Source organism: Stenella coeruleoalba (genome assembly GCF_951394435.1).
Source record: "Stenella coeruleoalba genome assembly, chromosome: 8".
Classification (NCBI taxonomy): domain Eukaryota; kingdom Metazoa; phylum Chordata; class Mammalia; order Artiodactyla; family Delphinidae; genus Stenella; species Stenella coeruleoalba.
The window spans coordinates 106,339,659-106,366,970 of NC_137154.1; the positions used below are offsets into that span (position 1 = coordinate 106,339,659).

The 27,312-nt window shown below is 45.7% G+C and overlaps 1 protein-coding gene across 4 annotated transcripts in view; it reads right to left on the reverse strand.

The window, feature by feature from the left end:
- Positions 1-27,312, reverse strand: part of OPCML (opioid binding protein/cell adhesion molecule like) — a 506,338-nt gene that overhangs the window by 202,222 nt on the left and 276,804 nt on the right. The gene's annotated exons all lie outside the window — the stretch shown is intronic.

Sequence of the window (27,312 nt, forward strand, 5' to 3'; positions counted from 1 at the left end):
TCTCTACAGAGAATGCTGTTCCCAGGACTTATCCACAGGGAAATCATCTGTTCATCATCAGAAACTCAGCTCAGTAAAGACCTCCGTGACCATACCAGACAGGCACTCTCTCCTCTATGAAGCCACGATGTTTGCTTGAACACATCTGTATTTTAGCATTTGATTATAGCTGTTTACTTCCCATGTCTGCCTCCACTACCACAGTGTGAACTGTGGAAGGACGGAGACCACAACTTACACACAGGCACGTCTCCACAGCCAGGCAGCTCATGTGTATACAGCAGGTGCCCTTTACCCGAAGCATGAATATTTAGATAGTGAGTATACAGGAGGTGCTCTATAGTTGAAGCATGAACATTTAAGACTAGGAATCCTGAATACAACACCTGCCCCCAACACCCCTGCTGTAAAGACTGCTGTAAGTAATTGGGTTTGAATTCTTTTCTTTCCCCCCCTTAGAGGACACTTAACATTTTACCTTCAGACTGAGTAAATCCAATCAATTCATCTGGGATGGTAGAGTTATTAGATAATTCACATTGCCGCCATAATAATCCTTTCAGTAGATAATATAGTTTTTTCTGGTCACTATGTATCATATTTCCTGTTGCTAAGTTATTTGAGCAATTCAACAACCATTTCCCTGTAGTCTGACACCAAAATACTCCCCTAATTGCAACAGATATATAATGGATCTGCTTATTTTTCTTTCTAGATTTATGCTTCACTCTCTATTTATAGCCTTTCAGTGTTGGCAGGTGTGATGTTTCATCATCTGAATATATTGTAAAAAGAGTTGTTTTTAAAAGAGTGACTGTATCTATATATAGAATGTTCCCTTTAAAATGTTCTGTATATGAGAGATATTTTCAGCCAAAGAACAAATGTGAAAGAGTACCTAATCCAGAACCCAGGCAGCTTGATCAGTAATCCTTTTTTAATATATATATCTCACATCACACAGCACTGAACCAGTTTATTTGAATCCTAGACCTACTCCTACTTCTTCTGGTAGAGTCATTTATTTAGGCCATGTCAAGATGCCCTTAGTAGATCATTATTCCCAAGAGGAAAACCTATTCATACAGAGAAGTGGATTTTTCATTCTTTACCAGGCCTTTCCCATATCTTCTGTACACTTTACCTGCATTCACGATAAGGCACGTATATTTTTTAAAATCAAAATCTAGTGACATTAATCATATTTCTCTCCCGGCAGAAAGTCCTTCTGTGGTTTCCAAATTCCTTATTTTTGTATTGAAGTCCCCACAGCACCTGACTTCGCTTTTCTGTCCGGCTTTATCTCCCTCCATATGTTCCTGCCATGCAAAGCTCCTTAGATTTTCTCGAATAGGCCACGCTATTCCACAGGCCCAAGCCTGCCACGCCTGTTCTCCCTTGTCAGTTGGGTTTAGTTTTAGTCATCCTTCCAGAATCTTAGTGTCAACCCTTCTCTAAAATGTTCCCAGCTGTCCCTATAAGGGGATGACTATTTCCTTTTCTAGGCTCTGTTACACCCTGTTCATACACGTATCAAGATGCCTGAGATTCATTGTCTATTAACATCTTTATTTGATTTATACCAAAGACTATACGGTCCTCAAAGAAAGGAACTGCATAGGGCCTGGTGCCTACCTCATAGGAGGAGCTCAATGAATGTTTGCTGAAGAAAACAAATGCAGACAGGTAATTAAACATCTAAATACAATACAATGTAGTAAGTGCTACAAGAGAATTGTTCCTGATTTGCAGGGAGAAGATAGCCTACAGCTCCAGCGGCCCTGTTCGGGGCACTTTAAATGGCCACGAGGACTCCTAAGGTTGGCAACAGTTAGGAGTTGTGCAAGATGCCCCGTTTAGTATCCACGCCACACACACGTGTTCGAGCTCCCCGATGCCAGGCACCATGCTAGGTGCTGGGCTTAAGGAGATGAACGGCCCTGTGTCTGACTCCAAAATCAGACCAGACAGAATACTAAGCAGACAATGGCACACATGGGCTCTGGAATAGTGGCGTATGTATGCGACGCGGCAGCACACAGGAAGGCACCTTATTCAACCTTCCAGTTTCAGAAAGGCTCTCCTGAAGAGATGACACCTGATCTGCATTCTGAGGGGTGAGCAGGGGTGTTTCTGCAAAAGGCACAAGTGCCTGCCACAGCTCAGAGGTGTGAAGATCACGGTGGTGATTCAGAGGCAGTACAGGAGCTGGCTGATCTTAGAGCTGGTGGAAGAGGAATCACGGGAGCTGAGAGAAGTCATCAAGCCCCACGCAGATCACAGAGGACTTTCTAAAACACACATCTTTTCACACTCCTGCTCTCTGTAAAAGGCTACATGAGCTCTCCCGTGGCCATCAGCGTTCATACAACTTAGCACCGTAGTGAAAGGTCACTGACGTCTTGTGAGGCAGAGACTGAAAAAGGTGAGGCACGAGGGAAAAAACACGGAAACTGGGGGAATCCGGGTAAGAAGAAATAACTTGTCTTGAAGCACTGGTTTCAATTATTTAAAAAAGTACTCAGGTAATTAAAAATACTAGAAACATGGACTTAAATACCTAGGTGATTGTATTTGGAGGAGCAAGAGAGAGAGGGACGTGTGAAAGATGGTCCCCTGGTTTCAGTAGGGGTTATGACTATCAGATAAATTACCTATTAAATCTGAATTTAAATGTCAAATAGTGTTGGTCAACGGATATAATTTTCAGTTATTTATAAATAAAGAAGTTCTGAGAATCTAATGTACAGCATGGTGACTATAGTTAACAATTTTGCATTGTAATAAAACTATATTGTATACTCAAAATTTGCTGAGAGTAGATCTTAAGTGTTCTCACCGCAAGAAAAGAAATAGTAACCATGTGAGGATGTGTTATGTGTATCAGATCATCACATTGAACTCCCTGAATACACACAATTTTTATTTGTCAATTATACCTCAATAAAGCAGGAAAAAAATAAAAAGACAAAAACAAAAAGCACTGAGCAGACATACTTATACTAAAAAAATGATCTGTTACTCATCTGGAATTTAAATGTAACTGGTGTCCTGTTGTTTCTGTTGCTAAATCCTGCAGCTGTACTTGGAGCTTGAATGATAATACGGACCAGAAAGAGGAGGAGGGTGGGAGAGCTAAGGGGGTCACGGGGGGCTGTTGAGAGCCAGCTGATGGACACTCAGGGGTGTGTGTCTGAGACAGTCACTGAGGAGTTCAACAGAAACATGCAGACTGTGGAGCTACGACTAAAAGTTGGATTAGTGAGATCGACCTGGGGCCGTGTAGACTGCACAAAGGTGGACCCTGGATGGAATCTCCATGCAAGGTTATACAGAGGCAAGGCATCCTTGAGAGAGAATGAGAATGTTAGAGCAGGCAGGTAGCTAGAGATGAGCAGAGAAGGGGGGTCACAGGCCAAAGGGCAAGAAGCCACACATCTTTCAAACGACGGGGGTCCATGGGCAGACAAAGAAAAGCAGGGGCCTCCAGATTGACAGGAAAGCACGCATTTTGGGGGCAATAAGCGTCATGGAGACAGACAAAGAAAGGTGGGAAAGGGCAGGAATCTCTGGCATCTGAATGTAACCCGTTGTTCATTACGCCCTCATTACAATAAAATTAGCTTTGTAGATAAGAAGTACCCACCATGCGCTGACGCCATGACACTTCCCATCAAGGCTAAATGAGGACACAAATCCCTCCTCCCCTCAGGAAGATGGAGCTGGGATGAAAATCAGGGAATATGACCCCAACCCCCTCCTTCCCCAGTGAACATTCTGCCCCTTCATTTCCGTGCCCCACATAACCAACTTGCCAAAGAAACTCAGGGCAGCTACTCATGTGAGACTGGCCATTCTCCCCTTGAGAGTGTACTATTGCTTAAATAGATCCTCACTTTACTTTCTTGACCTGCCTATCTTGTTTCTGAATTCTTTCTTCAAAGAGACAAGAACCTACCTTCTGGTGTCAAGAAGGAGTGAGTAGGGTTATGCAGACAACGGGGAGTGAGTGACCTCACAGAAACAAGAGAGTTTCTGTCAGGAGAGAGTGGCAACCAGCTTCAAAACCTATTGAGGGGTGAAGTGTGAGAAGAAACAGGGCCAGCTACTTGGATGTTAATGGTAACCTTGACATGAGCGGTTCCTACAAGGTGGGGCAGAAGCCAGTTCTACCTGCTCTTTCCACCGCCTCAGTTCTCCTAAACACGTGAACCTACTTGCTAAACTCAACTGCCTGTAGTTGCCTTTATGTAAATAAGGTTATTATTTCCATGACAGGGTAGTTTTCTTAATTGATATGCTCAGCCTTGCACATAAATTATGAATAACAGTTGGAATGGTAAGTTGCAAATATTTATTGAGCGCCTGCTATAATCTAGCCAAAATGCTAAGTGTTACAATTATGCTAAACAATGCTGAAATAATTCCTAGCTTTACAGAGTTAGGGATCTATTATAGTGCAAGTACCAATATATGTTAAACTGAAAAGAGCAATCTGTCCAGCACAACTAATGTTCAGCAAATACCAACTTTTTAGTGTCTATATAAACTCTGAAATTTGTTTTGTCCTTGGCAAGGAACACTGCGACAGATCATTCAGTGAAAAGAAATCTTAAATCTTTTTTTTTTTTTAAGCAAAAGAATAACTATAAAAAAGTGATTTGTTTTCGCTGTCCCGTCTTAACGTATTCTAACCAGTCACAGCTGTCCAGATTGACCCCGAGTGAGGGAAACCAGACCCAGGCGTATGTGAGGAAGCGGCAGCCTTGGGCTATGCCTACCCACCCACGCATTTTCAGGGTACATCCAGTGATATATGGTACCCAGCCCTTCCAGATTTTCTCGTTAAAACAATGTATACAATAAAATGAAATAATGATGTTACACCTGTGTCGCCACCTGTCAGTAAATTTATGAACAATTAGAAGATGAAAGTACTTTCCAGGGAGCAATTTGTAGAAACAATAAAATGCTCACTTTTCAGAAATATAATAGAACAACAACTTTTCTCTCCCCCCACCCCAAACAGCTTTTGCAGTAATTAATCGGTTCTGTTTTGTTGTTGTTTTTAATGTTTCTGTTGTTCAGAACGCACCAGGCAGGCACAACTGCAGGTGCCGAAGGAGCCATTTCGCATCTCCAGACGATGATGGGAAGCTTGGGGCCAGCTCTTCCACTTTCCACAGGCAGCCACGCCTCTCAATAAACCAGGGTTTATGTCCGCTGTCTCCGGGGTTTTACCACCCAGCGTCTTCCCTGTGGAGCAAACATTAAGCCCAAGACATCCCTACACAATGCATGTGCTTTTCCCCTTTGACTTTATTCACAAGTGACCTGAGGTCTCCATCCCATGTCCTCCAGTAACAAACCTGGTCATAATAACACCTGAAATGTCTATAGTGCTTTGTGTTGGAGGAAAAGTCTTTCTTCTAGATTAGTCCATTCAAAGGACTGTCAGAGTGAGCATTATCTCCAATTTACAGCCGAGGAAGTCGAGGCTCAAAGTGAGACAATGGGTTGCCTGCGCCTCCGCAGGACGAGACATCACGCCTGGGTTTCTGACTCTGCTCCTTGCTCCATGGTATGAAGAGACTCTCCCAACGCCAATTCAATCAGATTCACTCTTTCAACCTTGATCGACAGCAGACAGGGCACTGCAGACCCCAAACCAAAACATGGCACCTTGGAGAGAGAAAGAGGGCTCATCCCAGGGCCCCAGAATCTGAGAAGCACTTTGGTCACCTCTGTGGACGTCCTGGGCTGGACCTGCCAGAGCCGTCCCGGCCGCAGCTGAGCAGGGGGTGGCCCAGCCCACTGACCCTCTGCCCGTGAAAACATCCATTTCCCAGCACAGCCTCGTTTCTCTTCAGAACAACGGTTAGTCCATTTCCTTCTATTTCACCCCTTCCTTTTCATCTTCTTCATTTTTATTTTCCATCTCAAGTCCTTCCCTTCTCGTGCTTTCCCTCCCTCAGTGGCTTGTTACAGGTTACGTGCTTCTCTCTCCTCTTTTCACGTTTGGCCCTTTTGTAAGAGGCCCTCTTTCTTCCTCGTCTTTGTTTGTCTGCCTCCTCTTTCTAGGCTGCCTTTCCCTCTATTCATTGCTATTCTCCCCTAGATCCTTCTCTTGTCACTCCAGGGACGTGAATTTTGATCTTTTCTGCTGGACTAAAGCTTTGTCATCCTTCTTTGTGTTTTCTTTGTGAGTCAGTATTTTTCCCTCATCATTTTTCTTGGTGCAAAAATAAAATCTCTCTTAGCCGTCTATCTGATCCATTCAGTCGCTTGTGTTTTGACCTAAATGTTTGCTCTCCCTTTGATAATTCATTATTTTAATTGTAGCTGTTAGGGCTCTAGGGCTAGGAGGAGACAATGGGTTGTCCCTTTTCCAGTAACTGAAAATGCTTTCTTGTAGTGTCTATAAATTCCATGGAGGACAAACTTATTCCTAAACAAAAGGTTTTATTGGACAAATCCCAAAGCTGTGGGTTTTAATGCTCCAGATCCATATGTTTTCAGAGCAGTCGAGATTTGCTTCATAAAATCTCAGGAAGGGAGAGGTTTGGCGTGTGCGTAATTAAAGTATAACTTAGATAAAGCAGAGAAGAGAGATTTGAAATGCACAGGTAGGTGAACCTGTACATGTGTATTCAACCATGTAGTCACCATACAGAACAAGACATAAAACATGGCCTCATTCCAGAAGCTTCCATCTTGCCCTTTCCTATTCAGTACCTCTCCAAAGACTGCCACTATTATGACTCTTGAATTCCACATAAATGGAATTCTATAATAGGTACCGTTTTGTGCATGGCTTCCTTCATTCAACATAGTACCTTTGAGATTCCTCCATGTTTTGGGAGGTCTTAGGAGTTTGTTTTCTTTATTGCTATGCAGCTTTTCATTATATTTGTTCCATAATCTGTTTATCCATTCTCTTGGTCAACACTGAGTGGTTTCCAGTTTTGGGGGTATTCTGAAGTGCTGTGAACACTCTTATTCATGTCTTTTAATGTACACATATACAAATCTCCATTGGGAAAATACCAAGATATTTATTTTGGGGGCCATACAATAGATGCATGTTTATTTTTTTAATATTTTATTTATTTGGTTGTGCCTGGTCTTAGTTGTGGCAGGTAGGCTCCATAGTTGTGGCTCTCTGGCTCCTTAGTTGTGGCATGCAAACTCTTAGTTGCGGCATGCATGTGGGATCTAGTTACCTGACCAGGGATCGAACCTGGGCCCCTTGCATTCGGAGCATGGAGTCTTAACCACTGTGCCACCAGGTAAGTCCCAATAGATGCATGTTTAGATTTAAGAGAAATCATCTTAAGCAATTTTCCAACATAGTTGAGCCAACTTCCAGCCACAGTGATTGTTTCAGCTGATACCCGTCTAGTGTCCTCAGTCTTCTTCAATTGTCGCCTTCTGGCCAGGTTAGAATTGAAAAGGTAACTATAACAAATACTCCAACCTTTCAAAAGCTGTGCCTATTAGGCACCTTCCACTGCCCCTCAAATTCTCGTGGCCTCCTTAACTCCTACACCTTCAGCTGGTTAACTCACCTTCCCTGCTGCCCTGGCTGACCAGCACGTGTACCCTTGCATAGCTACACCTGCAGCTGACCAGCTGAGCCCTCGAGGTCTCTGGATCCTCTGCCACTTCCAACCTCAGATGAAATGCCGGCCTTCAGGGCATGGGGTCTGCTTCCCTGGTGGTGGCTGCAGGGGACACGCAATGCAATCCTGAAGTCTGGGGAGCTCACTCCCTTCAGAGTAAACTTGCACCAAAGGACGGCAGTGGTTGAGACAGGGAGGAAGTCAGGTCAGGAAATCCCTCTCCATCCTTCCTGATGATGGATAGTTTCAAGGCACAGGCTCCTTCTGGAGCTGGTCTGTAGGCTTCCTGCGCCGCTCAGCAGAAACACCTGCCGAGCCTCCAGCTCTGCCTCTGAACTGCTCATCATCGATCTGTATCCGACATTGATCAGGCACCACCTTGTACTGCTTCCCATACTTTTCTTCCTCATTCCCTTTGCCTTGATTCTCTCTGCCCTGGGATTTTGCCACAAAATCAAACATCAGTGTTTATTCTCTGTCCCAGGATCTGTTCCCTAGGAACCCAGAACTAAGGTAGCTTGGTTAAAACATTTCCAAAGATTTTAAATGGGTTTGGTTGACATTCTCAATCCATCCAATTTCTAGAGCACTGAAGTATGAGGGTATTAGCCGGGAAACCAGGACCAAGAGTGAGACAAGAAACAAAACAAAGGCAAAAAACAAGCAAACAACACTTAGCTGAGAGTCTGGATGACTAAGCCCAGCCCTGGCTTTCCCAGCTGCGATTTCAGTGCGTTTACTCCATGGCTCCGAGGCACAGTTTCCTGTCTTCTTAAGCTCCCAAGGATGTAGTATAGATGTCAAAGATACTCTATTTAGGGAACTTGAATATCAAATATAGTATCATGTGAAATTGTTTGCCCGGCACTTATTACTCAACAATATTGTTTTTTCTTCCCATTTCCTGCAAACGAGGACATACTCTAGAATTAAATATTCTTCTTTTTCATTATCCTGATCATCATACCATCATCACTAACATTTAGAAAGAAGTGACATCCTAAAAGAGATTTAATGGGAAATGAATAAATTATAAAATAGTAAACTAATTAGGCTGTTTCATTCAGTGGGGAATGTCTTCCTCTTTGTCTTAGGCTGATTTTGCCAATGTTTTCACGCCCCTTTCTTCCAAGCCACCTTCTGTATAACTCTGGTTCAACCCTTCCTGATGCCGATAGCATTTGTCTGTTCATTCATCATTTATTCATCAAGTGACTATTACATGCTAGGCACTGCACTTGGGACCAGGAATGAAACAGTGAACATAAACGGTACAGTCTCCACCCTTACGGAATTTAAGGCCCAGTGGGAAGATATATATTTATTATAAAATTAAAAGAAAAATATGTGTAACAATGCAAGAAGTGTTCTGGAAGGGGCAGGCATGGCATGGTCAGGAGGGTGAGAGAAGACAGAGGGAGTGACGGATGAGAGGAAATCTGATGGATGATGGAGGAATGGGGAGGGGAGAACACCGAGAGAAAACAGCCGATGCAGAGATCCCGAGGAAGGCGGGAACGTGGGAAACACGTGGGCTGAATGAAGAGTACTGTGGGTGCCTGGAGAACAGAATCTGAGGGGAGTGTGTTCTCCCACCAGCCAGGGAGGCAGCTACAGACACGAGCTCCCAGGGTATGTGGGCCACCGTAGGGACGTTTGTAATCTTGCTGGAAACAGCGGAAAGTCATGTAAGAGTCTAAACAGTGTGTGTGTGTGATGATTAGACTCTCTTAGGAGATCATTCTGGCTGCAGGGGCAACTGAGCTTGATGCAGAGTAGAAGCGGAGGGGGTTACAGAGGCTGGCGGGGAGGAAGGGATGGGGAGTTATTGTTTAACGGGTACAGAGTTTGGGACGATAAAAATGTTCTAGAGGTTGACAGTGGTGCTGGTTGCACAACACTGCCAATGTATTTAATGCCTCATTTTAACGTGTATAAATGCCTTTATACACGTTAAAATGGTTAAAATAGTCAATTTTAGCTTACATGTATTTTATTACTCTAAAAAAGTTAAAGAGACTATGTGGATAAAAACCTAATAGGATTTTGTAATGATTCAAGTGAGTGACAATGGTATCTTGTCTTAGATTGTTGGATTGTGGAGGTAGAAGGAGGTGGACAGATCTAAGATGTACTTTTGGTGACTGGTGAATGGGACTTGGTGTCTCAGAGATGGGCTAGCTATTCACCACATCTATTCTTCTCTTTCTGGACACACAGCTGGACTGTATTTCCAGCCAAAGGAACAGAAGTGAGTGTAAGTACTGTGCATAATTCCACGAAGCCTGGCCCATACAACAAACAAGCAAGCAAATAAATACAAGCCCTTCCCCCGCAAAAACCCTCATCTTTTTATGCCCATCTTTACCCTCTCCTCCAGGCAGCCGGCTGGATGTCTACAGCCAGAGTTGACACTGTCACCATGTTCTGAAGGGGGCAGAGCCTCAGTCAACTTTTATTCCTGAACGATGGCATGGAACCTGGCACGTGCCCTCCCCTACCTCCCAGGTAATTGGAATTTCTGAACAAGCAGTACCATTTTATTGTGTTAAGCCACTAAGATATTGAGGTCTGAGAAGCTGGGATTACCCTAGTTGGTATCTGTAATGGAATTCATTATGCCCCCAGCCAATTCATGTGTTGAAGCTCTACCACGCCCCACGTCACTGTTTGGAAGTGGGGCCTTTAAGGAGGTAGTTAAGGTGAAATGAGGTCATTGTATAGGGCCCTGATCTGATAGGACTGGTACCCTTATAGGAAGAGGAGGGGACACCAGAGATCACTCTCTACACACAAACACACACACACACACAAAGGGCCATGTGAGGACACAGCTGGAAGGCCATTTTTCTACAGGCCAGGAGGAGAGCTCTTGCCAAAACCAACCCTGCTGGCACCTTGATCTCAGACTTAGAGCCTCCAGAACTGTGTGAAAATGAATGTCTGCTGTTTAACCCTCCCAGCCTGTGGTATTTCATGAGGCAGCTTGAGGAGACTAAGGCAGCACTGTTGGCTAAAGCGACTGAGGAGAGAGGTCTCTAGAAGGATGGTCATGTTTCTGGTCCATGGAACTAGATCACGGTAGTGCCAAACCCCAAGAGAGGGGACCCTGGTGTAGGACGATGTGAGTTCAATTCTGGACATGGTTGACTTTGAGGTGCCCCTACGACATGCTGGAGAAAACATCGGGTCAGTCTATCGGCAAAGTGATGAAACACTGACCAGCCAAACTGAAATACGCTTTCCCTGGTGCTCAATTTAAACAGTTGTCTCTAATTGCTTTAAAGGTGTACATTCTGTCTCCCCTCAAGAATGAAACCTTCCGTGGAGTTTTTTCCTCCTCTGAATAGTTCCTAATGTATCATGAATATAACTGACATTCAATAAATGATTAGGTAGGTTTACTGATTTTTTTTTTAAGGAGTGACTGTTGGTTTCCAGGGGATGCAGACCCACCCAAGCATCTTAGAATACTTAGGGTAAGACCGGACTAGTGGTTTAGCCATTCACCGGCCTCAACATTCCCCAGAATATTCTTTTAATTAATAAAAAAGAAAACTCCATAATTTAATGGTGACTATTCTTAGCGGTCAGTATCTTCTTTCTCCACTAAAAACATAAAAGTAGGGAAAACTTCAGAATGAAAGAGGGATTCGATTTAATTCTATTCAGCAAACATCGTTGAGTGCTAGCAACCCCATCACACTTTTTGGGTGTTCAGGTTGGCACAAGCAATGTCTAACCCCAAGGACTTAGAATACAGTGGGAGGAAGTATAAACATAACCCTACCAAAGGCAGACTTATGTTATCCTCCATCTGAAGCAAAGTGCCTAATACAGGTATGATCCTCGAGACATCACTGAATACGGTTTCACATGGCAGGTGTTAAATATTCAGTGTGTGAACAAGTGAAACAGTGGATAGACTACAATATAAAACCATCTGTGGAAGAATAAAAAAAAAATATAGAAAAATACGTCATCCCGGAAATAAAAACCTAGAATTTTAGAGTGGGAATGAACTTCAGAGACCATTTACTTCTACTCCCCTACTTTACAGAACGAGAAACAGATCCAGGGAGGTGAATCCACGCACCTCAGAGCATAAGTCATGGACACTGAGGTTGTTTTCTAGATCTTTTGACTCACCACATGGTGTTCTTATGATCACAGGATTATTTTCTACAAATGGATGCTGGCAACGTGGCCCTACCTGAAGGTCCTACCTGGCTCAGAAGAAACAGGATAGATCAGGGCCCCAGTACAGCTTTCAACACGTGATGAAAGAGCAGGCTGGCCTGAACACTTATTTCAGCAAAGAGATGTGCTGAATTTGCCAAAAGAGAGAAGCTGAGGACAGGAAAGTGGGCTGAGTGGGAGACTGCTCAGACAGCTGGCCAGAGGGCATGCTCTCTACCTCTTCCCCTAACTGGGGGCAAGGTGGCATTCCCGGAGATGTGGACAAGTCAAAGCAGGGGCCCGGCTGGACGGCCGCTGTCCTTGGAGCTGTGCCACTGACACCTGGTCCATCAGTCACCCCCATGCGTTACACCCACACCCTCCTCTGCGGAAGCGCAGAGGCGACCCAAAGTTCCTGAATCCAAACAGAATCCTTTCACTGCTCGGAGGAGGAGGAGAACTTTGCATAATCATCATGTTTGCAGGCCAACGAGATGTAAATGTATGTAGATGTACTGGCTAGGCTGGCTGGTCCTCAGGCCCTCCCTGCTGCTGGAAGCAGGTGAGCAGCCCTGCCTGGAGGGGGAGGACAAAAGCAGCAGAAGAGAGGAGGGGGAACAAGGCACAACTTTAGAAAGCGGTAAAGTGGGGAAAGGAGACGTAAGCATGGAAGGAGGGGAGAAATGACGCAGCCACAAACCCTGCTCAGCCAGCACCGGAGTGGCTTTGATTCACGGTAGCTGCAACCCAGGGAACATTCACTGCCAGAGACAGAAAATCACTGCAGGGCAATAGTTTCTGAAGAAAATGGGAGCATGTTACAAACTGTATTATACCCAGAAATGATTTTCCCTTTCCTAACGTTGGAGGAGTCTGTAAACCCCTCTTGCTGCAGCCATCATGGGCACTTCGCAGCTGATGTTTCTGCTAGAAAGCTTCCAGGAACTTGCTCAGGTGGCCGGGTCATGGCTTCCCGGACTCCAGCAGATGGGAAATAGAAAGGCCTGGCGCCTAAGCGCCCCGAGCACCCTGGAAACCTTCGGCAATGAGCAGGCCACCTCCAGCGAAAGGCAATGAGAACGCGGTGTGGGACGGTGGCGTGCGATGCAAGAAGGAACCTGCGGCCCCAGCACACAAGAGAGATGCGCCAGGCTGCAGGGGAGATGAGCACTGTCTCACCCACTCTTGACTCAGGAATTCACTTCCGGGCTATGGAGGAAGGAAGAGCTGCTGGTGAGCACCGGCCCCGCAGGGAAGCTGCCTCTGTTCAGTGTGAGACTGGAGTTGATCTGTGCACACACGTGCCAACACCACTTTGCTCCCCTCCACTGAACATTCCCATCCGTCTTATCGCCTGATACTTATTTGATTGCTTATTACATTCCAGACGCATTTAATAAATATTTTTAGCGTCTAATCTATGTGAGGCCCTGCTTCCATGAGAGGTAAACGTCTGTGTCAGCAGGGAGGTGAAAACTTTGTCCCTGACTTCACGGCGCTTATATTTCGGTGGGGAAATCAGACGTGTGACCAGTGAAGACAGCACAGTGCCACAGAGCTATACCCAGGCGGTGTGACCCTTGGAAGGTCCGAGCTCCTGTAACACCTCCAGGTCTTTGGAGTGGAGGTCCCCTGAACAGGGCAGGCGTGGGTGGGGCCCTGGGGGTGCTCTGAGAGGGAGGGAGCAGGGCCAGTCACCATCACTCTGTGCTTTCTGTGAGCAGCCGGCCACACCGCATGCCCAGCAAAGCCCGAACCCAGAGACAGCTCTGAAGTACACGGTGTCTCTGGAGCTTCCAATGGGAGGCCAAGCTCTTCATTCGCGGATCTGTTCAGCCCAGCCTGGTCCCTCCGACCAAGCGGAGGCGGGGGCATGCGCCCCATCCGGGCTCACCACCTGCCCTTCTCAGTCAGCCGGCAGATGTGGACCTGGGCCTGTCTAAGGAGAGGAAGGGTGACCGCGGGCCAGAGTGATGCCACGTGATGGTGTACCTGCGGTGTCATCCCCTGCTGACCATGAATGTCCTTTGGAGACACATTATCCTAAATGGTGCCGAGGGCACTGGGGCTGAAGGAAGACAGGACTGGGGCCACTCCAGCGGGCACTGAGGAGACGAGGCAAGAATTCCCACCTCCGCTTTCCTCCTGCCTCTACTGGGACCTCACTTCAGGGCTGTCCCATCGGAGGCCCTTCGCCCCGCCTGGCACTTTTTGGAAGTGAGTACTCTGAGCTCCTGCAGACAGCCCCCTGGTCTTGCACAGAGCTATCCTTGGGCACCTTTTTAATGGCCTGACCTTAATTGCATTTTCTTGTGTGTGCCATGGCAGTCAGTGTGCAGTTTAATAAAAGACTTTCAAGCTGCCGGACCCGTTCTTCCCTCCCCACCTGCCTCTTATGTAGCAGAAGATTTTAAGCCTCATTTTTAAGGTGATTGATTTGGTGTGTTTTCCACTTTCTTCCCTGCTGTGGGGACATTTTGTCTCGATGTGTGATCACTGTTTCTGAAGGGACTTTGATTTTCCTGTCCCCTCACTTTCCACCCCGCTGTTGCTGAACCAAGGGGCTGGGAAGCTTTATTCCTCCAGCAGCTATTTTGCACTCTCTGCTTCTGTTGTGCGTCGCTGGTGCTCTAGATTAACCACGGCCAGGGCTCAGGGCCCTTCGTTTCGCACTCCCGTCGGTGGGGCACTTAAAGCGGGCACTTGGGGATGTGTGCGCGTCAGCCTGACATTTCTTTTCGTTTTCCTTTTGAAATGGAGCACAGGCTTTTCTTCTTTTATTTTGTATGCGATTGCAGTCAGGGGGATTCATTTGAAACGAAGCTATGCCTTTCAGTATACGATAGTGGCCCCTTAAAGATGTGGTTTTAGAAATGTCTCTAAGATTCGCGTATTTATGTGAGGATGTAAGGTTCTTAAAGAAAACAGACCTTTGATGATGATTTAGTGCTATTTCTCTTTTGACTCAAAGTTGTCTGCTTAACCTCAATTCTCCATCAATAAGCATAACTATAGATATTTTTCACAAGTACCTTTTGGACGTGAGACTATAAAATTATGACAATATAAAAATAGAAGAATATTTAAAAATAATAAGAGTGACATAAAACTTCAAGGATGGGGATATCGCACACATTCAGATATGTTCAGAAGTTGCCATGGTTCTTCCATTATTATCCATAAAATCCAATAAAATTTATTAGAATATAAGGGGCCAGTGGCTATATTTTAATGTGAAAACTGTACTAGGATGAGTAGACAGTTCAGAGTTCTAAGTATTAATGAATCACCCCAGCATAACACCCGTCACGCAAACTCAGAGGGTCGGTTAATTTCTAAAGTTAACCTAGCAGCTTAAAACAACAAACGATTTTAGTATTTTCTATTGTACAGGACCTAGTTTAGAGTGCTGTCCGCTTAATGTAGAACAACCATAAGAAGGAGGTAGGACAGCCTTTATTTCCCAAAATTTTACAGATGAAGACTTTGAAACTAAGTAACTCATTTAAGATCATACAGCAAGTAGCCAAACTAGGAGTTGAATTTTTCATGCCTCTTACCTAGAGGCAGCCTGGTAAATGCATTTTGTTCTGTATGTGTTTGAATTAAGGCTTTGCTTATCAATAACACTGCCTTTTCTGTTGGATTAGCCTGGATACGACGGCACCGGGAAAACACAAGCCCAACCATGAGTCTGCAGAGATGGGATCAGTTCTCACTGGTAAGGGGGGAGGGGGGAGGCGGGAGAGAGTGGGGATCAGGAACCTTCCAGAGTCTGAGTTCCACACCAGTGACTGCATCAGTGTCTCCCGGCCTCGCATAGACGCCAGGCTGAGCGAGATGCAGCAAAGCAGCAGGGGAGCAGTGGAGAGAACCCCAGGGTGTCATGGGCACAGAGGTGCTTGCACGGGAGCAGCCTGGCCATGGTTCCCCACGTCCCTGAGGGGAGGCGTCCTCCGTGCACTGAGCCCTGGGCTGGGCTTCCCTGTCTCTTCTTCCCCTTCCTTTCAACCCCTCCCCACCTCCTCTGCTCCCTTGCCTCCCATCACATCCTCCATCTGTAGCTCTGCCCTTCTGCAGGCATCTTCAGTCTTCTGCCAGCTTTTCCTTGCCGCCTTTTTTTCTAAATCGTCCTGGCCCAAGCCCCAGGCTCCTTCCCTCCACTTCCCTGGGCCACTTAGGCTCCTATCAAGAGAAACAGCAGGTGTCACACCACCGCCATGCCCCTCTCTTTCAATAAGCTCAGTGTAACCTGCTTTGGAGAGCTCTGTACCAAGAAGTGCAAGGGGCACTGTTCATAGTAAATTAAGTATAAAAATCTCTACCCTGAACCAAAAATTGACTGTTCACTCTGTATCTGAGGGAGGGACGCCAAATTTCTTGTCCTGGAGCAACCTGCGCCTTGAAAATGGCCAACATCTGGACTATTATTAGATCTCAGGCCAAGCAGGACCCTTGTAAACACTCCGTCCCATTTAGATGTCCCCTTTGGCATATCTGAGACACACAGGGTCTCTTCTGCCAACCTATAAATTCACCTAAAATCTGTGCTTCTCCCTGAAAAATTCTAATGACTGAAAGAGCCGATAACAATACTGTAATTCACGATTATCTCTACTATAAGATAGGGCTTATTCTTTTTCAATACTGACCTCAATTAAGGTGACATTACGAGGGCAGCCTTTCTGCAGCTCTGTTAATCACCATTCACACATCAAGCACAGGGAACTCCCCTCTGCTTTCAGCTACCAATAAACCAATAATAAAACTCCAGCTCCTGGGGGACACATGGCTCCCTTACCTAGGGATTTTAGATCACCCAGGTAGCTGTTATGTTGTTTTTGAGAGGGGAAGAAAACCTATCTGAACAGAAACTAAGAAGGAATTAAGAAGATAACAAAGAAAAAAAGTGAGAAGAAGAGGAAGAATTGGAAGAGAGGGTAAAAATCTCTATTCCAACAGAATCTTCTTCTAAAGCTGTTGATGATTAGGAGAGGATTAGGCAGCTCACATTCCAGCTATATTAAATTAAATCCCAGGCCCCTTTCCTCAGACACACACAGGCCTGAGAACATCAATCCTATCATGACAAAGTAGCCCTCGGGAAAAGGAATCCTCCTGGCAGCGTGCCATCCCGCTCTTATAAACTGTTAGCCATGGTAATGAACCAGTCCAAGAGGCATATTAATAATGACATGAAGAGACACATTTATTGTTGATTGTTGAGATGGTGGCAGATTTATTGCCAGCGTGCCAGGAGGGAGGGCCTGGCCCAGCAACGGTGCAATTAAAAACAAATTGAATACAAGGACAAAGAATCAATAATCTAACAGGGCAACTTTTCGTTTGCAAAATACAAATATAAATTAATTGACCTGAACACAGTTGCTAACTGGTCATTAATGTGTGCTTGCTGGCCAATCAGGGTGTGTCATTGATGCCATCATGTTGATTGCAGCGGGCTGGGGGGTGCCCTTCTAGCTGCCTGCCAAGGCTGTCCTCTGGGCCATCCTGTTTGGGGTGATTTCCAATGTCACTAAAAAACGTGGCTGTGTCGGATCTTTCCCCTGAGGCTCTAAATTACAGAATTTTAAAAAAGGTTTCACTAAGAACTTCTTTATTCAGTAGAAATAAATGCTTTTGGTGCCTGCCTATACAGTGATCTGTCCTAAGCATGGGGAGAAGGCAACAAATCCAAGGTGGATGACACGCTCTGTGGTACGGTCTCCAATAACCTCCAAATTAGGACATTTGCCATTATTGCCATGGATTAGTAACACTTAATGTGTTAAAGAGCTATCTACATGGTCTTGCCAATTCAGACTGCAATCCCTAAACTGTGACCATATTAAGAATGACAGAGCCAACTCTGGCTCTTGCTTTCAAGGAAAAATCTAGGTGTGGGAAAAAGTTAGATCCACCAATAGCTGAAATATGAAATGAGAAGTTACAGGTAGCGTAAGGAAGTGCAGGTAAAGGTTTGGAATTCCAAAGAAAGCCTTTGGCTTTGGGGATTTAGCCACTCTAAAACTGTACTGTTCAATGTGATAGCCACTAGCAAGTGTGGCTATTTTTAATTAAATTAATTAAAATGAAATAATACAATTCACTAGCCACATCTCTAGTTCTTTTTTTTTTTTTTTTTTTTTGCGGTACGCGGGCCTCTCACTGCTGTGGCCTCTCCCGTTGCGGAGCACAGGCTTCGGACACGCAGGCTCAGTGGCCATGGCTCTCGGGCCCAGCCACCCCGCGGCATGTGGGATCTTCCCGGACCGAGGCACGAACCCATGTCCCCTGCATCGGCAGGCGGACTCTCAACCACTGCGCCACCAGGGAAGCCCACATTTCTAGTTCTTAATAGCCCCTTATGGCTAATGGCTACCATGTTGGACAATGCAGATATAGGACACTTCCATCATCACAGAAAGGTCCATGGGACAGCCCTGCTCTAAAGGGTCCGTAGAACTTGGATATCCAGAGAAAAGAACATTCAAGACAGACAGATTGTTTGAGAAATGGAAAAGAATGCAGGGCACTGGGGGCGGAGGTTTTACAAGGACAAGTCTGGCTAAGTTCTGTGTAGGATATAAAAATGGAAGAATAGAAAGTAAGAGTGAAAAAGGAGGTCTGACCTTGAATTGTTGAGCACTTGGAAAAGTGATCTAAGAGGTTTTGACTTTACTGTATTGTCAAAAGGGAGTCATTAAAATTACAAGCAGGGGGAAGTGATGTGATCTGGTGCGTGCATCAGGAATATTTAGACAACAGTGTTAAAATGAATTATAAGGAGCCAGAGACTGAGGACGGGGTAGCAATTAGGACGTGGCAGTGAAAAGTCACCAGAGTGTAAGATGTCGCACTTTTATGGTTGTGGTTGTGGGAACAGAAAGAGAATGACTTTACTGGACATGACATCTGCTTTGATAGAGAAGGAAGAGAGAAAGAAAGTCAACGCTTAAGCCATCGTTTTATACAAGGCTGGTGTGTCCATGAATATAAATGCGAATTAAAAGAGGAGGAACGGGTTTTGGAGCGAAGAAAAGTCCAATGTGGGACACGTGAAATATGTATGGGACACCCACCTTGAAGAGTTCAGGAAAGAATCGGAAAGAAGAGACTAGAATTAGGGAAGAAATTAAGAAGTAGAAATGTAGATTTCAGAGTCACTGATACAGACTTGATATTAACTCCAAGGAGGAAGTCATAATCACAAAGATACATAAAGTAGGAGGAGAGGAAAAGGTTTAAGGAGGACAGATCCTGACTGCAGAGATATTAGACTGAAGTCCTTTAAACAGAGATAACCTGACAAGGCAAGCATGCGCCTTGTAAATGAACAGGTGTGTCAGTCTGGCCTGAGACTTATTTAATATGGAGGGAAGGAAGAGGACATTCCACGTAGAGGTTAAGTGCTGGCTTTCCCTATAGACTAAGCAGAGCTCGAATCACGGCTCTGTACCTCTCAGTTTGTGACCTAGGGCAAGTTCCTCAGCCTCTCTAAGCCTCAGTTTCCTCATTCAAAAAATTAGTAAAATGCATCTCACCCTCTTGGGTTAATTGGGAAATAGAATTAGATCGTGTCTGTAAAGTGACTGCTATGCGTGGTACTCAGGCATGACGACCACGGTTTGTAATTATTCTAAGACACATCTCTGACTGCTTTCCTTGTGATTAGTTTACTTCACTTCTACTGCTCTTCAATTTCTGAACCTACAGAGGAGAATGATTAGTGAAGAGAATGATTAGTGAAGAGAACAGTCAAAGGCTTTTTGATACCTTGATGAGAAGCCAAAGTAGGAATAAGTACCAATGATAGGTATTGGTGCTAAGACACTGTGTTTCAGGTAAAACTTGTTAACGAGGGGCTCACAACCAGGCTTTGGAATGCAAGTCAGACTCTTCAAGTATGTGTCTACATGCTGCATGTAGGAAAAGAGCACCACTCTAAACTCGCAGATTACTCTGATGCTAAGCCATGGCTATAACTAAACCTGTGGGTGGTGAAGGCTGAAATCTTAGGTGGGATTCTGACTACGTGAGGGTCATGATGAACTTTAAACTACTGGGAGAATTTATGAACATTTACTAACTTACCCTTCTTCAGAAGTGTGACTGCTTCCCCTGCTGACAGCACTGGGAAAGCTCTCTTTGTATTTACTTGCGCTGTTGACAGATGAGGCTCTTAGGACACAAGCTGAGATCACCATGCAAATTGACTAGAACGTAACAGGCATTTCATTTCCTCCTGCATCTCCACATCAGTTATGGTTTTGAGAACAGACTCCATGACTGTTCTGTTTATTTAGTTCTATGGCAAATAAGGCAAATGACAGCTCCAGACCCCACCACTTCTCTTTCTGGCTCCTGTATGTATCCCAAACCGGGTGCCAGGACTGACAGCACCATCTTGGATCATGCCAAGAGTCTCTGCTGTGGCCTCCCAGCAAGCTCAGGCACTTTGATGCACCCACTCAAAGCCAGGACCCTCACACAGCCCCTTACTAGAGGGAGGATGGACCTGCATATTCAATGGAGAGAAGGATGGAATTCCAGGGGCCACAAAAGAAGGCGTTATGGAAACTGCAAAAGCTGTGTGTGTGTGTGTGTGTGTGTGTGAGTGAGTGTGTGTGTGTGTGTGTGTGTGTGTGTGTGTTATTAGTTTCTAAGCAGAGCAGAACAAAGCCCCATATCTCTCCTCACAATAATGGGAGTAGAGGCTTGATAAAAGGAGAAATATTCTTTCTACAAAATCTGTTTCGTACTGTGTTGTCAGCAGCTAACTACACAGGATGTCATGAAAGACATGATAACCTAGGGGACTGGGGAGAGGCGAATACCAATCCGATTTCAGCTACAGGACATGTCAAATTCAGACAATGTCTGAGTAACACAATCTGAGGGAAGGGACAGGACAGTTGCACGGAGAGTGTGAGTATGAGTGTGGGTCTCATTCCAAACCCGAGGCTGGGCTAGAGGGAGCCTGCAGGGGGACACCCTTCTTGGGAAGGGCGACTCATGAAGTGCTTTCCTCGGCTGGGTACAGAGGGCATTCTGAGGGCACCGACTTCAATCCTGATTCCTTCTAAGCTGTAATTGCTTTCTTAGTTTACCCAACCCTGAAATTAGGAATCTTAGTATGATATATACACCATCGGATGTGGGTTGTGGAGTTTACAAATATCACGTGAAGCAGGAAAGGAAAGGATGTCTTTCATATATATCTGTTAATAAACACACATACACACACACACAGGATTAAGATTAAGGTGTGCATGTGTGTACCTGAAGGAAATCAATTACATTCAATTGTATTCTTCACCCCAGAATAAGAAGCCAGGAAAGGAACGTCCCAGAGACACAGGTCCGGATGTGAGGAGCAGAGCTCAGGCTGCGGAGGGAGTGTTTTGATGCACAGTCTTGTTCTTTTCCACATTCCCACCCTGCCTCTGTGAAGAGCAAGTGTGATTATAATTTAAAATAGAGGCCGAATAAATGAAATTTATTTCAGGTTGACTGCCTGCTTTTCTTTAGGCCCACAATTATGCATGTTAAGTTAAATAATTATTTAAAGAATATTTGGGAAAAGAGGGGAAAACAGCAGAGAAAAAGAGCTGAGTAACAAAGGAAGGGTTAGAAATAGGTAGGTCCGGGCTTCCCTGGTGGCGCAGTGGTTGGGAATCCACCTGCCAATGCAGGGGACACGGCTTTGACCCTGGTCCGGGAAGATCCCACATGCCACGGAGCAACTAAGCCCATGCACCACAACTACTGAGACTGCACTTTATAGAGCTCGCGAGCCACAACTACTGAGCCCGTGCGCCACAACTACTGAGCCTGCGCTCTAGAGCCCGCGAGCCACAACTACTGAGCCTGTGCACCACAACTACTGAAGCCCACGCGCCTAGAGCCCATGCTCCATGACAAGAGAAGCCACCGCAATGAGAAGCCAGCGCACCTCAACAAAGAGTAGCCCGCGCTCGCCACAGCTAGAAAAAGCCCGCGTGCAGCAACGAAGACCTAACGCAGCCAAAAACAAGTAAATAAAATAAATAAATTTATTTAAAAAAAAAAAGAAATAGGTAGGTCCTTGCAAAAGTGTGACACGTGGGCAGGTGTGCCTCCCTTACCTGTTGGGATGCTCCACCAGGTGCCCGGCCCCCATCCACCCCAACCAGCCTTAGCCAGGTCCCCTCTACTCCTCAACCATCTTCTCAGGAACCACCCTTCTCAGTAGCACCTCAGAACTTCTATATTTTTTTCACAAATAGTAACATCCACCTGCCCTTTTACTTAGCTATGAGTTAGCAATCTGGCCTGTGAACCCAACACTGGGTCTAGAATTAAAACCCCTTCACTGCAGCACTACTGACAATCACCAAGACATGGAAGCAACCTAAATGTCTATCAGCAGATGAATGGTTAAAGAAGATGTGGTACATACATACAATGGAATATTAGCCATAAAAAAGAATGAAATAATGCCATTTGCAGCAACATGGATGGACCTAGAGATTATCATACTAAGTGAAGTAAGCCAGACACAGAGAAAGACAAATATCATATGGTATCATTTATATGTGAAATCTTAAAAGAATGATACAGATGAACTTAAAAACAAACAAAAATAGACGCACAGACATAGAAAACAAACTTATGGTTACCAAAGGGGAAAGGGGGGGGAATAAATCAGGGGTTTGGGATTAACATATCCACACTCCTATCTATAAAACAGATAACCAAAAAGGACCTATTACATAGCACAGGGAACTCAATATTTTGTAATAACCTGTAAGGGAAAAAAAATATATATGTATAACTGAATCACTTAGCTATACACCTGAAGCGAACACAACATTGTAAGTCAACTATTCAAGTTAAAATAAAACTCCTGGTGTTAAGGAGTGCTTCACCACTTGCTAGCCAGTGTAACTTGGACAAATCATGTGAGCTCTCTGAATCTCAGGTTCCTTTCTTGGAATGTGGTGATTTTCTGTTCTGTCTCCCAGGGCTTCAGTGAAGAACAATCAGGAGAGACCATGCACTCAGAGGGCTTCAACTGTGCGTGTTTTGATAGCTTTTCCTAGAGATAAGCCCAGTGAAGGGAATTTAAAGCTTTTTGTGGCTCTACCATCTCTGGGCAAGCTTTCACTCTTCCTGAGGTTCAGTTTTCTTATTTGTAAGATGTGACTGTGGAGCAAACCTTTCAGGGATGTTGTGAGGATCAACTGAGATCAGTTTACACTCAATGTGCCCAGTGCAGAGGTTGGCTGACACTCAGCGAAACCTAGGGCTGGACTGGGTGGAGAATCAGACTTCTCTACCTGCTAAACTAAACCTTGGGTACCAAGTAATCTCACCTGAACTGACTCCAGGCTCAAAGTCCCAAAGTCTTTGAAGACGTAGAAATTGCGTAGCCTTGTTCACAGCATTCATCCTTTCTAGCCCTTTGCCTAAAATTGGGCTCAGCAAGAGTAGTTTGCTCCATGAAAGGAAGTGTCTGGCAGTAAACAGATTTTTGGACTAGCCAAGAGAGCAGACAGAGATACCAACAGCCAAGGAGAAAGGATGCCAGATCTTCCTGTCTATCGCTCCCTGACAGTGACAACTACTGTGACACGACGATACCCCTACATTCCAGAACGCTGAGGAGTTCATGACAATCAGAGTGACGATGAGATCCTGGATTCTCAAAGGGCCCAGCGTTCTCAGTACGTACATAGGGGAAAGAGGTAACATTTGGAATGTGTGTCCCTGGAGGGATGAGCTACTGGTAAGTTAATTATCTTCTTTGCCTCTCCCTCAGCCTCTCTACATCATCTCGTGGGGCTCTGGCACCCCATTCCTGCTCCCCCGCTGCTCATTTTCTTTCTTGAGTTTTGTCCACAATTTCTGCTAGTACAATGAAACATCAGTAGCAGGAAAAAGAGGGAAGTAAGAAAGGATAACTGGCAAATTCCCATGGATCTAGATTAGAGAAACCACCTTGGACGTGGCTGGCAGTGGGGGGTGGCCTGTGGTGGAGTCGCACGGCTGGGGTACAGACCCAGCACAGCTGCTGACTCACAGGGCACCCTGGCCAGTCTCTTAACCTCTGTGAGCTGCAGTGATCTCATGCAAAATGGAGATAACAGTCACTGCCCTGAAGCCTCCCAGGGCTTGTTGTGAGGGTCACATGAGCCAGAGAGTGTGACCAGTGCTGTAAAGTACTAAATAAACACACGGAAGTCATGTGATCGCTGTTAGAACATATCTCTTGGCTTGTCACATGGAAGACCTCATCCCTCTAAGGACCTTTTCCCAATTACTGGCCACTCCAAGTCATCTGGCCAGCCTGACGCATCCCCTGCCCCTATCTGCCTGAAGGGACTTTATGATCACTGCCTTCTTATGCCGCTTCACTTGCTGTATCCATCTGTCCTACGTTCCTTTGACAAACATTTGCTGAATGCCTAGGATCCCTCAGACAGCGTGCTGTGTGGGGCTCCTGCTGGTCTCAGGTAGGAAGAGTTAATCTCACAAAACTTACCTCCTCTCATGCTAGTAAATTCATGATTAATCTCAAACAAACCCCTTCTTGTCTTGAGTTACACCTGTTTCTTAGTTCTATAACACGTGTGTAATGTCTGTGTCTTCTTTATCCCTAAAGCTCACAAGCCTAACACGTTCCTCTCCCAGCGGCTCAGGATCCTAGCTCTGCAATCACTAGTGGGAACATCTAACATTTCCCCAAACTCAAAAAGGGAGGTGATATCCTTTTAATTCTTCCTATTTCAAGATATGGGGATTAATCCTCTCAATGTCCCTTGGATGATACCTCTTGAAGGAAGCTTCTCCATTCCTACAGGGAGACCCACAATCTGCTGTCCTCACACCTTCCGAGTGACGGGCATGACCTCTTGCCCAGCCCATGCCTCCATCTCCTTTATGGCACTCCCTCCCACACAGGGCTGCCAGATTGGTTTTCCTGCCCTGACTAACCTGAGCCCCTTGTTCTGGATTTCCTTAACACCTCGGTACACAGTCACAGGCTCGCCGTCACGCACCAGGGACACAGTCACAGCCTCGCCGTCACGCACCAGGGACACAGTCACAGGCTCGCCGTCACGCACCAGGGACACAGTCACAGCCTCGCCGTCACGCACCAGGGACACAGTCACAGCCTTGCCATCACGTGGCACCAGGGCCACAGTCACAGCCTCACTGTCACGTGGCACCTTAAAGTTATCCCTTCAGTGGCCAAGATGTACCCTAGGGACCAGTGATGCTATTTTAACGAAAGCAGCTTCTTCCCTCAAAGAGAAGGACTAGGAAACTAATCCCATCAGATACGTGGAAAGGCCACCTTATAAACCAGGAAAGGACAGGCTTTGAGGTAGTGTTAGAGCAGCTCTCACTTACTCACTTTGCAGGAAGAGGGAGCAACAAAGCCTAGACCCCATGGGATCGCCCTTCTGCTAATGACACTTGTCTGGCAGAGGTGATGAGATTGTAACATTCTCAAATGGACAGAAGATAAATAAATACCATACACACACACACACACACACACGCACACGCACACGCACACACATATGCAGATAGACAAGTTGCAGCTTGGAAATTTTTCAGTTTTTCTCATTGCAAAATCAATACCCATCAGCAGTTTGAAATTAAAGGCAGGATTAGACCTCAGTTTTATACATGCCTTATTGTATTCCAAAAGCTTTCTACTCGGTCAGATAAATCTTCTTTAAGAGGATTAGGAAACTTTCATTATCTTTAACCTGAACTAACACTAAGTCTGAAAAATTAATCTATAGACTGGACAAAAGCCGACAGCTGCTGGGAAAGAGGAGACTTCTGGGCTTTCTTCTAATTGAGCCGCAGGGTCTCGGCTTCCACCCACTGGAAACTCAACCGATTCCCAAAGGAAGAACAGCTCCCTGAGCTCCTTATTTTAGCCTCTCAGTAAATGGAAAGCCCAGTCTGCTAAGATTTCCAGGAGGAGATGCTCCCCTTCCTCCTTTGCCCTCCTGATCTCTGCACTGGATTGCCTGGAGCTACAGAAGTTGCTTGGCCTAAAGCGAGACTTGAGGACGTCACCTCTGGAATGAGGGACTCCACTGCCCTGCTTCTTGCCTCTTCCTAGAGTCTTTCTGACCCAAAGCTCTGAGACCCCACTGGCTTTCACATCCAGCCCCAGGAATTACTCCAAGCTTCTTACGAAGAGCATTATCCCTGAAGCTCTGTGCCACAAGCCCTTTATGGCCTGTATTGGCTTTGACATGCTTACACCGTCTGTCTTCTTCCCTGAAAAGTGATAGCCCTGTTCTGCTTGAGTCTGTTTCTGTACAGAGCCTGACAGTTCTTTTTTTCTTTCAGTGACGAATTTCCTGAATTTGAAGATAACGTTGTTGTCAAGGCCACGGAGGTGCCACGGAGGCGTCACTTCCCATGCCGAGAATTTCTGCTCCTCTGGAGCCAAGCCCAGGTGGCAGGCGGGTGGTGAGAGCTTGAGCTCCCTTGTTTTCTGCAGACATCCCCGCTCATCTCAGACGACTGATCTCAGCGAGGGCCTCCACCAGCCTCTGAGGAGAAGCATCAGCTGTGACACTTGTCTTTATCTCCAGATGGCAGCCCGTCTTGTAGCTCCCAAGCCATACCCCTAGTGGGACATGGATGGAGAACAGACACAGCGGAGCAGGCAGATGTGGGAGTCTGGGAGCGTGCGGGTGAGAGAAGGGCTTAGAGGCTGAACGGAGGCAATGTTTCAGCACTATGACAGCACCAGGGCCTGCCGGGAGCCAGGGCTGTAGCAGACAGACCTCGGGCCCAGCTCAGGCCATCACCACGCTGTGCAGAGCCAAAGCCCCTGATGCTCTGCTAGCAAAGAACTGTTCCAGACAAAAGAAAAGAACGGCCGCCTTGATTTGCACACGTGACCAAAGCACGAAAAGACTCTAACCCCTACTCAGACTTCCCATGCAACCATCTGAAATGAGCAAAGTTATATTTTTTAGAAAGGCAGGGATGAGGGAATCCATATTAGCTAAGCGACAATGCCACACACATTTCAGAAACTGAAAAAATATAAAACCCATTGGATCAACTGCAGGTGGGATCTGATGAAAGGCAGTTACTGACACTAAGTCACACACAGGGACGCTTTCTGAGCTCAAGGCATGGCCACAAGACATCAGCATAGGGGACACTGAGAAAGGCCCACTCAAACCTCTCCTTTGGTGGAGGAAGGATATGTCGTAGGGGGATGGGAGCTAGTCTGCTCAGCACCTCATTGCTACCATGAGTGGATACCTGATAGGACTTGCTTTACATAGTGATGGGGGCAGTTCGACATAAGGTCATTTGCAGAGCTGCCTTGTTTTAAGACGGTTCCTCAAGTCTCTTGACTGCTCTCTGCATGAGTTTTTAATTCTTAACACTTAATAGCTGATATCTGAGATTCTGACATTTCTTCAACCCCAGTTTTCTCCTACAAAGTAAAATTCAAATGAAACACTCTTAACTACTA